The sequence below is a fragment of the Oncorhynchus mykiss genome, chromosome 5 (genome assembly GCF_057628025.1).
Source record: "Oncorhynchus mykiss isolate SJ-2025 chromosome 5, ASM5762802v1, whole genome shotgun sequence".
Taxonomy (NCBI): domain Eukaryota; kingdom Metazoa; phylum Chordata; class Actinopteri; order Salmoniformes; family Salmonidae; genus Oncorhynchus; species Oncorhynchus mykiss.
Genome location: NC_143026.1, coordinates 26208214 through 26224036, shown reverse-complemented (window position 1 = coordinate 26224036; position 15823 = coordinate 26208214). Strand labels below are relative to the sequence as shown.

The window sequence follows — 15823 nt, the reverse complement described above, 5'->3', positions numbered from 1 at the left end:
GCTAAAGTGCCAAAATTCAGCATTTGGACATGTCCCTCCGTGCACCCTCTGACTTCGAGAGATTTTAACCCACTTAACCACAAATGTTAGGTTTTCACCATCATTGTAAAGCCCTAGTTATTATGTAGCTTTGACAAAGTAATCTCTGAAGATGATTATTTATTTCATGTGATTAGTGATTTGTTTTAAGGAAAAACAGCTGGCCCACATTTTAAGGTCAACCCTGTTATGTGAACTGAACTCATTTTAATATGGTGAAACCATTCATTTCTTTATTATTCTTTCAAAAGAAACAAAGCACATCTAATAGTCAAATCTACTATTCTACAATTTTTTGGCCATTTTCAGTTTTTCGTTGTTGTGGTGGAACCCAGAGTGGGTCGAGCATAACACATCAACCATGTTACCCATAGATAGATAGGCTGGAAATGTTTTAATAATTAAACCTTTTTTTGTGAAGCTTGTATTCAATTGCCCCTCCCTGATGCACACAAGGGAAATGTATGTCAGATTTAATATGAAATCGTCAACCCTGGAACTTAATAGGCACCCTTGGCACTTAATATAGTCATTTGTTCACTTAGCCTCTTGAAATGTATTAAGTTGAACATGTATGTGCTCTTTTTGACAGAATGTTGAAATTAGGCAATTTTTATTTTTTTTACCAAGCTACACATTTCAAAAGGCACTGAATTGGTGGAATGACCTTCCTACGTTCAGAACATCACTATTATAGCAGACCTTACAGCAACTACTTGCTTTACAGATTTCTGATCCTGCCTACTTCTCCTGTGTGTGTGTGTGTGTGTGTGTGTGTGTGTGTGTGTGTGTGTGTGTGTGTGTGTGTGTGAGAGAGTGTTAATGTTTGCTCGATGAGGGACACAAAAACCTCAACCTCAACCATGACCTACGATTTACACCCAGAATACATGGGATCTCATGCAATGCATGTGTTGTAAATGCTGAATGAAGCTTGTGTCTACAACATGACTCACTCTAACCAAGGCCTAACCAAGTTAGATTTAGGGTGAAAGTAAACATCTGATTATGGACATCCATTGGCACAGCAATAGAAACAGCGGTTTCATGGACAACCAAGTGTCTCCACTTGAGTGAATCCCCTAACAGACCCCAAGCCAGAGCTGAGGGGAAAAAGATGAGGCTCAGCATCAGATGTAAAAAGAATCCCCACTGTTTTCAGACGTGTATGGTTCTGTCTGTTCGACTCTAGAAACGTGGATGGAGGTTTGAGGTGGAGGGAGGCCACAGAACCCACATGGATGACATGCTCTGGAGCAGAAAACTCTCCCCAAAACAGAGCTCCAGATGAAAACACAGTTGAAAGCAGAAGATGGTAACATTTACTGGAGAATTTCAGAGGTTCAATTGAATTATATGAGGGGGAGGAAGAAGAGACCTACAGCGCACTGAATCACAGGCCATAACATAGTGTGTCGTTCCCAAAGACACAAAGAATTTCTTCATGTATATGGGAACAAAGAAAAACCACACGAATGCAACTATAAGCTATTCTAAAGCATGAGAGGGGTTGAGTTGGTGTGACAGTCCCAGTTGGGGATTCTCTGAGACTGTGGGTGTATGAGTGTGGGGTCAGTGGTTCCCTTCCATCACATCCCAGCCTTCCCCACTAGCTAATAGCTTCCAGAGAGCTCCAATGTCTCCTATAGGATAGTATTCCCTATAAAACACTGGTTTGGTGCAGAGCTGTGGCTGAGTGGTCACACTTCCCGGTCTCCACTTACGATTCTGTGTCGGAGAACAGGGTTCAATCCCTGAGTCAACCCTTCTAACTTTCTCTCCTCTTGTAATTTCTACTATGTCTGAAGAAAGGTTGAATGAAAAAGAACATTGGTTTGGAGGAACCAGTTTAATGTACTGCATTTTTGAGGGAGCGAGCACACAAGCGATTCGCTGCACCTTTAATACCTGCAGTAAACGCTGTACATGCCGAATACATTTAGATTTTATTTGGCTATCCTACGAACCCACTCAACCTACCTTTGGGACTCCATGATACAGGTTTGGTTGGGTGTGAGAGATAGAAAACAAAACAGGGCTGCCTCCTTCATCTCCCCTGCTCCTCCATCTCCACATCCTCCCCCCCTTGCCCAACACCTACTCCACTTTCTCTTCTCATCCATGACATATACACTATGAACACCCTTTGTCTCTGTCAAGGAGCCAGTCTAGAAGCATTTAGCCTATTGTTTATCACAAGGGTACCCACTGGGTACCCACTACATTAAGTGCCTATTAAGTGCCACGGTTAACGATTTCATCTTAAATCTGCCATACATTTCCCTTGTGTGCATCAGGGAGGGCAATTGAATACAAGCTTCACACACTAGTTGAATCAACATTGTTTCCACTTCATTTCAATGAAATCACCTTGATTTATATGTCCAGTGGGTATATATTTCACAACTGAAACCTTTGGCTGTAGAATTAAATAAAACATTAACATTATACAGAATCTTCCTGACGAGGAAACAAACAGCGCATATAATTCAGAAGTCTAAAGACGTTTCACAACAAACAAAGTCGTTTATGAGTGGGGGTGAGTGCCCTGTGGCTTGCTTCTTCAAACTCTCAAAGAAATAGTGCCCAAGGGAGAGATGGGGTATGTCCCAAATGGCATCATATTTTGTATTTAGTGCACTATATATAGTAGGGATTATGATGCCATGGGATGCATGTAATCTCCAGCCTCCTAATTAACACAGGGTTCTGGGAACCTCCGGATCCCATCAAACTTAACCTGAATGGTGGATTGTTTAATTATTTTATGAAAGAGTGAAGAAAGATGAAAGAGTGAGTGAAAGATGTGTTCCCTTCTTTCTTCATATGAGAGTTCTTGATGCTGGATGGACGTTTGCTCTGACTTGCTCTGGCTGCTGTGTCATCTATTCCTCAAAAACACGAGTTCTATAGGGCATCAGAGATGGAATACACAGAGAAACAAAAAAGGTTTTCCAGATATTGTGTTAGCCTCTCTAACCCCCTTCCATTTAATGACCCACAAACCATCCTTACTGAGGTTCCATTATAAGTGTCAAAAGATTACAACTCTGTCAGAATAATAAAAATGGGTCTATTGCCAATGACCGTCATCAATAACAACCCAGGTATGATGAGAATGGATATTACAGTGCTAACATGTAAAGTGCTTATCCAATGTCAAAACTCACATATGTGTAGGCAGGCACACGTGTATAAGGGTGTGGATACATACATGTCTTTCAGTGTGTGTGCATGTGTGTTTGTTCGTGTGTGTGGTTTGTATGTGTGTGTGTGTGTGTGTGTGCGTTCGCGTGTGTGCGTCTCATGTGTGTATACATCAGTGGAGGCTCCCCAGAGGCAGAAGGGGAGGACCATCCTACTCAGTAAATTACAATTCTGAAACAAAACATTTTCTTATTTTTAGATAAAAATATACTAAATATACACACGTCACCAAATATCTGATTAAAATACACTGTTTTGCAATGAAGATCTACAGTAGCTTCAACAGCACCCTCTAGAGTAGCACCATGATGTAGCCGGAGGACAGCTATTTTGCGTCCTCCTCTGGGTTCATTGACTTAAATTCAGAACCTAGGAGGCTCATGGTTCTCACCCCCTTGCATAGAGTAGTTGACTCAAAGAGAGAGAAAGACAATAGTTGAACAGTTTTTTACACATTCATTTCTTCAAAAATTAAGGAGAAGAAGCAGAGAGAGAGAAAGCAATTCTTGTATTTGTTTTGTTTTGTCTGTTTACCTTTCACTTAAGCTTTCGGGTTTATAAATGTATTGCCACCGGGGCCTGCCAGTGTAACTGGTAAACTGTTTGCTGTACACTGCATTGTGTGATAGTAAACCCAAAATCCAATCTGTGTTTACAATCGCGTTAGTTCTAGTTTTCTGACTATGAAGTTCATAGGGTGACAGCAATTTAGGCTGTGTGGCGGTTAGCGGTTAGCTAAAGGTGAGAGGAGAAGAGCACGAAGATGCGAGAAGGAATTATACAACGAGCAAGTGATAATGCTGTATGTGGCTGCTATGAAAGTGAATTGTGTGTGCAGGTGATCAGGGATGTATTCATTCCGCCGATTCTGTTGCAAAATGTTTCTTAAATGGAAGCAAACAGAACGAAATGAAACACTTTGTTTTGCAACTGTTTGGACTAATGATTACACCCCAGATTAGCTAGATGCAGGCAAGAGTGTGCATTGCGGTATTGAATGTGTGTGTCACACAATGATTCGTCTAATTTGTCTCTCGACCTTTGCATCTACGTTATAAACGTTCATTTGTAGGCTAGGTTGTACCAACCTCATGATGGGTTTAGGGTACATTTGAGTAGCCTAAACCTATCGCTGTTACATTGAACTGGGTGAATGGAATATGAATGACAGTCATCCAATATGCTGTAATAGAAATAAAGCCGTGCACATACATTATTATTTTTTTAATCCTCCCTAATCTTAAACGGCACCAACCGCCACTGGTTTCTTTGAACATGATAGCCCAAACAGCCCCTGTCTAAGAGTTGGCTGATCTTTCAGCACCAGAAAAAGGGTAGGTAGGGTGGAGATGTACAGATAATTACCCTTATTATATCACAGGCTTCATCATGACAGCTCCAATGCAGTAGTAAAGCAAAAGCAGACAACTACTTAATCATCCCATCTGAGGACAAGGAGAACAAATGCAGCCAGCAGATACACACTGTACTTTACACATTCAGCAGATCAAGGTCATATTCGTTAGTGCACATCAGTTCAAAACGTAGCAAAATGTTTTGCAACGGAAAAGGAAAACAAGCTTTTTTTATATTGGACAACGGCAGGTAGATCCCTCCCTGTTTCAATATATTTTCTTCTGTTTGGTGCCTAATGAATTCGATCCAGGTCTGATCATCTCTGAGCTCTGAGGTGTGTTTGATTTATTATGTCAGGTTGGCAGAGCACCATACCATCCAGGAATAGGATCTACCGCGCTGACACACAGGTTACTCATCTACTAGTGCCAGCATCTACTGCTGCTGGCAATGGAACATTACCAAAGGTGCCTTCTGTCTGAACGATAAGGAGCTCTGTCTGTCGACACTCCTACCCCGCCGCTCCCCGTCGCTAGGCAACCGCACAAACCTGTCTGTGTTTTGTAACCTCATCCCCTCGCCTTCTGAACTACAGGGGAAAAGAATGATTTGGAGGCGAACGTCAGGATCAGGAAAATGAGATTGAGGAAAAAAATGAAAAACCCTGGAAAGCGATCTCTGGTATGTATGACATGGGAGAATGTTGGTCTTGGCTGGCATTGCAGAGTTTTGGCCTGTAGCGTATGTACTGTACATGTCTTACAGATGAATAGGCAACAATGGACAGTCTCCATTTTTCGTTTATTTTCCCACATTAATGCACATTCCTATACAAATCATCATATCCGGAAAGGCAGGTGGTCATACTGATCCTGGCAGAGCTTGATCTGTGACTAGAGATACCTTATAACTAGAGATAGCGTATACAGATTAGAGATAGAGATAGATTAGAGATATTAGGCCAGAGGTAGTGTGGTGTGTGTGTGTTTGGTTTTACTATCCTATTCTATAACCTGTAGGTAGATAGGACTGGAGTCTAAATGGATAGCTCAGAGCTTCTGCTCTTTTCTATAGCCAAATATGGTCTATACTTGGCATGTAGGTTTCTCATTCATGGGTGGTGTATTTACTATAATATTCTACAGCATTCAAAAAATATATATAAGTACTACACCTGCTCGAGGGATACTACACCGTGTAGTGTATTCTACAGTGTACTACAATATACTACATTAAGCACTACATAATCAATGGATACTACAGTGTGTAGTATAGTACAGTGGGTCCTCGTTTAAAAGTTTAATCATACCGCAGCGCAGCTTGCGGGATATTGCGCAATGTTACGGCATGTTGGAGTGCATGACATCATAGTATTTTACCATCAGCCATTGTTGCCTTTGATGCTAGTTTGACCACCAGAGGGCATCTTTGAGGGTGTCTTAATGAAGCATGTTGGTGCTTGCTTACTTTTCCATAAAATCCGACAGAAGTCCATGCAGGCAAGACGTTTTGATTGCTAAACCCTATCCGAAAGTGCATATTCCAATGTTTTTAATTAACCCAGTTTTGCCAAGCAACACAAAATGTTTTACAGATGGTCTCTCTTTCAGAGTGAAACGGTGCTGAAATAGTTGACCACACTCCAGTTGACCACACACTTCAAATCCTATCATAACAATTGGATGACTTTGGGTGTTTCAGTATGCAACAATTTCATGCCATCATTTGCATTAGCCTACTTTATTCCACTATTTCTCTCATTCAGTGATTTATTCCCATAGTAATTCGTTATGGATCCATCCAGATGTGGTTAGAAAACAGTGCATGTGGTGGGCTATGCAAAGAGATGGGTGAAGTGACATGCTGCGCAAACACACATTAATACATGTAAAGTCCCTAAACTCGGCAAGAGTCTATTGTCCTGCTAAACCATTTACACCTGGCCCACAGCCTTGTTGAGTACTTCCAGTACGGTGCACTTTTACTACATTCTCCGCATGACTTTCTGCCACCAGATGCTTCTATCTATTGTTGAGATCTATTCGGTAACATTCCACAGGTAAATGTAATAAATTAAACACATAGGTCTGGTCTGGAAAACATGTTAAACCTGTTGGGGGGTTTTATTAATCTGTGTTTAGTAGCTGAGGCTTTATGGCTTCGTCATCAACTTGTTAATTTAGCAGACATCACTTGCAGTAAACCATATATTTTATGAATATAACAGAATATAACGTAACATTTTAGTTTCTCTTAGAATAAAAACCTTATAGTGTAACAACAGTTGTAGTAAGTAACAGCTACAGAGGAAGAGCAATTCTTACACTATTGTTCTAAATTCAATCACCCTCTTCTTCTTCATCCTCCTCATCATTCAGCTCATTAAAATTCAATTGTAATACAATTTGCCACTCCCGTTCAACAACTCCATTTTTTTTAGCATGTGCTCCAAAGGGATAACTTGAAATAACATGATATAGGTTAATTAAATAATCAAAATAAAAAATGTTATTATCGTCAGTGAACATGTCAAATGTAATTGTGCCATTGTATTAACCCAAGTTCTCTCTCAACTCCAGGACCACTTGCTAGCAAATGTTGTTGTTGCCTGATGCAGGACTCCAGTACCAGAGGAGACTGTAGGACTGAAACATTCACACCTCCATTAATTTACAAAAATATAGTCTAATAGCTTGGCTAGGTGTGAAAAATCCCCCAAATTGTGCCACAGTTTAGACTACCGATATATCAGCGTTATAATTCCTCCTTGCGATAGTGTTGCACAATGACAGAAGGACGCAATTTACCACCATCCACCACAAACTGTTACGGCAGAAGCTCAAAACTTTTAATTGAGGAACTACTGTATTCTACAGTATACTACAAAATGCTATAGTATGGACTACACATGACAAAGGGATACTACATTGTGTAGTATAGTATTCTACAGTATACTACAAAATGCTATAGTATGGACTACACATGATAAAGGGATACTACATTGTGTAGTATAGTATTCTACAGTATACTACAAAATGCTATAGTATGGACTACACATGATAAAGGGATACTACATTGTGTAGTATAGTATTCTACAGTATACTACAAAATGCTATAGTATGGACTACACATGATAAAGGGATACTACATTGTGTAGTATAGTATTCTACAGTATACTACAAAATGCTATAGTATGGACTACACATGATAAAGGGATACTACATTGTGTAGTATAGTATTCTACAGTATACTACAAAATGCTATAGTATGGACTACACATGATAAAGGGATACTACATTGTGTAGTATAGTATTCTACAGTATACTACAAAATGCTATAGTATGGACTACACATGATAAAGGGATACTACATTGTGTAGTATAGTATTCTACAGTATACTACAAAATGCTATAGTATGGACTACACATGATAAAGGGATACTACATTGTGTAGTATAGTATTCTACAGTATACTACAAAATGCTATAGTATGGACTACACATGATAAAGGGATACTACATTGTGTAGTATAGTATTCTACAGTATACTACAAAATGCTATAGTATGGACTACACATGATAAAGGGATACTACATTGTGTAGTATAGTATTCTACAGTATACTACAAAATGCTATAGTATGGACTACACATGATAAAGGGATACTACATTGTGTAGTATAGTATTCTACAGTATACTACAAAATGCTATAGTATGGACTACACATGATAAAGGGATACTACATTGTGTAGTATAGTATTCTACAGTATACTACAAAATGCTATAGTATGGACTACACATGATAAAGGGATACTACATTGTGTAGTATAGTATTCTACAGTATACTACAAAATGCTATAGTATGGACTACACATGATAAAGGGATACTACATTGTGTAGTATAGTATTCTACAGTATACTACAAAATGCTATAGTATGGACTACACATGATAAAGGGATACTACATTGTGTAGTATAGTATTCTACAGTATACTACAAAATGCTATAGTATGGACTACACATGATAAAGGGATACTACATTGTGTAGTATAGTATTCTACAGTATACTACAAAATGCTATAGTATGGACTACACATGATAAAGGGATACTACATTGTGTAGTATAGTATTCTACAGTATACTACAAAATGCTATAGTATGGACTACACATGATAAAGGGATACTACATTGTGTAGTATAGTATTCTACAGTATACTACAAAATGCTATAGTATGGACTACACATGATAAAGGGATACTACATTGTGTAGTATAGTATTCTACAGTATACTACAAAATGCTATAGTATGGACTACACATGATAAAGGGATACTACATTGTGTAGTATAGTATTCTACAGTATACTACAAAATGCTATAGTATGGACTACACATGATAAAGGGATACTACATTGTGTAGTATAGTATTCTACAGTATACTACAAAATGCTATAGTATGGACTACACATGATAAAGGGATACTACATTGTGTAGTATAGTATTCTACAGTATACTACAAAATGCTATAGTATGGACTACACATGATAAAGGGATACTACATTGTGTAGTATAGTATTCTACAGTATACTACAAAATGCTATAGTATGGACTACACATGATAAAGGGATACTACATTGTGTAGTATAGTATTCTACAGTATACTACAAAATGCTATAGTATGGACTACACATGATAAAGGGATACTACATTGTGTAGTATAGTATTCTACAGTATACTACAAAATGCTATAGTATGGACTACACATGATAAAGGGATACTACATTGTGTAGTATAGTATTCTACAGTATACTACAAAATGCTATAGTATGGACTACACATGATAAAGGGATACTACATTGTGTAGTATAGTATTCTACAGTATACTACAAAATGCTATAGTATGGACTACACATGATAAAGGGATACTACATTGTGTAGTATAGTATTCTACAGTATACTACAAAATGCTATAGTATGGACTACACATGATAAAGGGATACTACATTGTGTAGTATAGTATTCTACAGTATACTACAAAATGCTATAGTATGGACTACACATGATAAAGGGATACTACATTGTGTAGTATAGTATTCTACAGTATACTACAAAATGCTATAGTATGGACTACACATGATAAAGGGATACTACATTGTGTAGTATAGTATTCTACAGTATACTACAAAATGCTATAGTATGGACTACACATGATAAAGGGATACTACATTGTGTAGTATAGTATTCTACAGTATACTACAAAATGCTATAGTATGGACTACACATGATAAAGGGATACTACATTGTGTAGTATAGTATTCTACAGTATACTACAAAATGCTATAGTATGGACTACACATGATAAAGGGATACTACATTGTGTAGTATAGTATTCTACAGTATACTACAAAATGCTATAGTATGGACTACACATGATAAAGGGATACTACATTGTGTAGTATAGTATTCTACAGTATACTACAAAATGCTATAGTATGGACTACACATGATAAAGGGATACTACATTGTGTAGTATAGTATTCTACAGTATACTACAAAATGCTATAGTATGGACTACACATGATAAAGGGATACTACATTGTGTAGTATAGTATTCTACAGTATACTACAAAATGCTATAGTATGGACTACACATGATAAAGGGATACTACATTGTGTAGTATAGTATTCTACAGTATACTACAAAATGCTATAGTATGGACTACACATGATAAAGGGATACTACATTGTGTAGTATAGTATTCTACAGTATACTACAAAATGCTATAGTATGGACTACACATGATAAAGGGATACTACATTGTGTAGTATAGTATTCTACAGTATACTACAAAATGCTATAGTATGGACTACACATGATAAAGGGATACTACATTGTGTAGTATAGTATTCTACAGTATACTACAAAATGCTATAGTATGGACTACACATGATAAAGGGATACTACATTGTGTAGTATAGTATTCTACAGTATACTACAAAATGCTATAGTATGGACTACACATGATAAAGGGATACTACATTGTGTAGTATAGTATTCTACAGTATACTACAAAATGCTATAGTATGGACTACACATGATAAAGGGATACTACATTGTGTAGTATAGTATTCTACAGTATACTACAAAATGCTATAGTATGGACTACACATGATAAAGGGATACTACATTGTGTAGTATAGTATTCTACAGTATACTACAAAATGCTATAGTATGGACTACACATGATAAAGGGATACTACATTGTGTAGTATAGTATTCTACAGTATACTACAAAATGCTATAGTATGGACTACACATGATAAAGGGATACTACATTGTGTAGTATAGTATTCTACAGTATACTACAAAATGCTATAGTATGGACTACACATGATAAAGGGATACTACATTGTGTAGTATAGTATTCTACAGTATACTACAAAATGCTATAGTATGGACTACACATGATAAAGGGATACTACATTGTGTAGTATAGTATTCTACAGTATACTACAAAATGCTATAGTATGGACTACACATGATAAAGGGATACTACATTGTGTAGTATAGTATTCTACAGTATACTACAAAATGCTATAGTATGGACTACACATGATAAAGGGATACTACATTGTGTAGTATAGTATTCTACAGTATACTACAAAATGCTATAGTATGGACTACACATGATAAAGGGATACTACATTGTGTAGTATAGTATTCTACAGTATACTACAAAATGCTATAGTATGGACTACACATGATAAAGGGATACTACATTGTGTAGTATAGTATTCTACAGTATACTACAAAATGCTATAGTATGGACTACACATGATAAAGGGATACTACATTGTGTAGTATAGTATTCTACAGTATACTACAAAATGCTATAGTATGGACTACACATGATAAAGGGATACTACATTGTGTAGTATAGTATTCTACAGTATACTACAAAATGCTATAGTATGGACTACACATGATAAAGGGATACTACATTGTGTAGTATAGTATTCTACAGTATACTACAAAATGCTATAGTATGGACTACACATGATAAAGGGATACTACATTGTGTAGTATAGTATTCTACAGTATACTACAAAATGCTATAGTATGGACTACACATGATAAAGGGATACTACATTGTGTAGTATAGTATTCTACAGTATACTACAAAATGCTATAGTATGGACTACACATGATAAAGGGATACTACATTGTGTAGTATAGTATTCTACAGTATACTACAAAATGCTATAGTATGGACTACACATGATAAAGGGATACTACATTGTGTAGTATAGTATTCTACAGTATACTACAAAATGCTATAGTATGGACTACACATGATAAAGGGATACTACATTGTGTAGTATAGTATTCTACAGTATACTACAAAATGCTATAGTATGGACTACACATGATAAAGGGATACTACATTGTGTAGTATAGTATTCTACAGTATACTACAAAATGCTATAGTATGGACTACACATGATAAAGGGATACTACATTGTGTAGTATAGTATTCTACAGTATACTACAAAATGCTATAGTATGGACTACACATGATAAAGGGATACTACATTGTGTAGTATAGTATTCTACAGTATACTACAAAATGCTATAGTATGGACTACACATGATAAAGGGATACTACATTGTGTAGTATAGTATTCTACAGTATACTACAAAATGCTATAGTATGGACTACACATGATAAAGGGATACTACATTGTGTAGTATAGTATTCTACAGTATACTACAAAATGCTATAGTATGGACTACACATGATAAAGGGATACTACATTGTGTAGTATAGTATTCTACAGTATACTACAAAATGCTATAGTATGGACTACACATGATAAAGGGATACTACATTGTGTAGTATAGTATTCTACAGTATACTACAAAATGCTATAGTATGGACTACACATGATAAAGGGATACTACATTGTGTAGTATAGTATTCTACAGTATACTACAAAATGCTATAGTATGGACTACACATGATAAAGGGATACTACATTGTGTAGTATAGTATTCTACAGTATACTACAAAATGCTATAGTATGGACTACACATGATAAAGGGATACTACATTGTGTAGTATAGTATTCTACAGTATACTACAAAATGCTATAGTATGGACTACACATGATAAAGGGATACTACATTGTGTAGTATAGTATTCTACAGTATACTACAAAATGCTATAGTATGGACTACACATGATAAAGGGATACTACATTGTGTAGTATAGTATTCTACAGTATACTACAAAATGCTATAGTATGGACTACACATGATAAAGGGATACTACATTGTGTAGTATAGTATTCTACAGTATACTACAAAATGCTATAGTATGGACTACACATGATAAAGGGATACTACATTGTGTAGTATAGTATTCTACAGTATACTACAAAATGCTATAGTATGGACTACACATGATAAAGGGATACTACATTGTGTAGTATAGTATTCTACAGTATACTACAAAATGCTATAGTATGGACTACACATGCTTGAGGGACACCACAGTATACTACAAAATTCTATATCAAATCAATGTTGATTTGTCACGAGTGCCGAATACAGTGAAATGCTTACTTACAAGCCCAAATCAACAGCGCAATTTTTAAGTAAAAAATAGGTAGTAGGTAAACAATAGATAAGTAAATAAATAGGTACGCATTATCAAGGGATACCACAGTGTGGAGTATAGTATTCTACAGTAAACTACAACATTTGATAGTAAGTACTATAGTATTCTAGTATTCTAGTAAACTGTAGTATTTTTTTATGTGGGCAGTCCGCCCTGCGGTGTGCTGAGCAATAGACTGACTGACCCTCCCTCACACACCTGTGTCTGTGCCTGTATGCTGTGTCTATAATCCCAAGGGCACTCTTTCTCTCTCATGTCTGCCAGACTGTATTGTATTCAACTTAATCAGTAGCATAGGAAACTGACCTTACATTCTAAGGACTCTGACCAGTAGCATTTTAGCAATGGCATTATACATTCCATGGTGGTAGTAGTCCACCGCATCAATTCTTTCAACAATAGCTGAGTGGCTACTCCAAGCTACGTAGTAACAGTGCCTAAAACTAGTTGATTCATCACCACGGTCAATTTCAGGGCAGTATTTGGCTGCTCTAACAAGGCAGGAAAGGCAACAGGAAAAACATATACAGATTACTCACAATCATGAAACACCAAGGAGATAAGACTCAAGAACTGTCAGAGAAGCAAAGAAACCTGACTCTGGTCTTCCAACATGGCACTTGGTGCGGTTGCTAGATGATTTGTGAGGCAACTGTAAGTTGGTTATTTGTGTGCATGACCTATATGGATTAGAGTAAGAAAACACTTGGTTTCACTATCCCCACACCTTTAAAACATCAAGATCAGCTCTATTAGATCTATTAAACACTCCTGTACACACCAGGCTTCAGTAATAAAATCACAACACTTTTCTCTTGTTGCTTAAAATCCTTACCTGAATAACAAACGTCTGACAGTAGCTATTTCAGATGACGCTTAAAAAGATATCACTCAATGCCAAATCAAAACTAACAATGGGCTATACAAAGTCATGAAAATGCTAGCTGGGTAAAGTCATTTAAAAAGGCAAACGCTGCCAAGCTTATCTTTAAAGAGAATATGGTACAGTATGAAAGCAGTAACTTTACACAGTCATGGAAAGTGTCAAATTAAGGATGGATGTTTTTTCCCCACTTGTTTTTGGTCCTTAACTTGGCAGTTGAAAGAAATCATTTAGAACGTTTCATAAAAGTGTCAAACAGACATTTGTCAAACTGACATTTGCTGGTGTTGAGAGTTCTGGACCTTGGGTTATGAAGGTTCAAAAGCATCAGCTAATGTTAAAACCCATTGCTTTGACTTTAGTAATGATGTCTTTACCTAAGGACTCTGACGTCCAGAAGTGTTTCATATCTTTGGGGTGCATTGTGGGAGTTGATGATTAACTACTCAAGTGGCATGGCACTACATGGAGCACCTGTCAAGGGAGTTGAGGTCTCAGACGGAATATGCATCAAAATCAAGAACAGCAACAACAGACCCCAACAATCACAGACTACAGAGGCCTCGGCTTCGAAGAGCAGAGAGAGCAGACCTCAAAGAAAAACACATTCAGGTTATGTGGGCTGTATCTCAAAGGACACCCTATTCCCTACATAGTGCACTACTTTTGACAAGAGCTCTGTGGCCATAAGGCTCAGGACAAAACTAGTGTACTATACTGAATAGTGCCAGTTGGTAGTGGGACTCAGTCTGTTTCAGGTCTCAGGACTGGAGCCTTCATCATGCACTGCCTAAGAAGTCCCTTTCCATCTAGTAGAGCCAACAGAGCAGAAGAACTGTAGTGGATGTAGTTGGTATCGTAACACTGTGCTGCTGACATTAGTTAGTGCTGGATGGGTGGACACAGGGCATGGCATGATATAAAATGTTTTAAAAGTTTATTCTCATAAGTAGGTTTCCATCCAATTGGAATATTCTAAAATCGGCATAAAAACAATATGCGCATTTTCCCACCAGAGATGTGTTTCCATCAAATTGAGTTGTGGATAAAAGACTGTGCGTGATGTTGTAGTGCACAAAAAATACCTTTTAAATACCAGTTAAATAGGTTTCCTTCGCATTTTCAACTCTGATGGTTTTCTCACACAAAATGTCTCATTATATAGTGAGTGTGCCCACTCTGGTATTTACACGTGCGCTCTAGCCAACAGCTCGTAGATTCAGTACGGGAATAGCCTACACGATGAGATCATTATTATGGATTATTTATATTTGTCAAATGGCAGCCAAGCATTGATGATCATGTCACTAGAATAAGACTCTCCATATTGAAAACGAGCATCAAGCTCATCTTGCACTTTCACAACCCTGTGAAGTTTATCTTAACTTATTTCATCTGTAGCCTAATAACCTGCATGCTTCCCTGACGAGTGGAGGACCACACAACATGCCATCACGTGACTTAGTTTACTTCGATTTGATGGTTATTTATCAATATTTGCGTGTAAAAGCGTTTCCGACCGACATTTCTCACATTATTCATTTTACCGAAATAAAATGATCCCACCTCGTATAGCGTATTTTGTTTTGTCGACATTGGGGAAAGTATACCAACAAATGTTTCCATCAGGCCTGTCATTATATTTTTTCATCCGTTGTACTT

The 15823-nt window shown here is 37.1% G+C and overlaps 1 protein-coding gene across 2 annotated transcripts in view; it reads right to left on the bottom strand.

The window, feature by feature from the left end:
* The window catches only part of LOC110523500 (uncharacterized), a 131858-nt gene that overhangs the window by 51620 nt on the left and 64415 nt on the right, over nucleotides 1-15823 (bottom strand). The gene's annotated exons all lie outside the window — the stretch shown is intronic.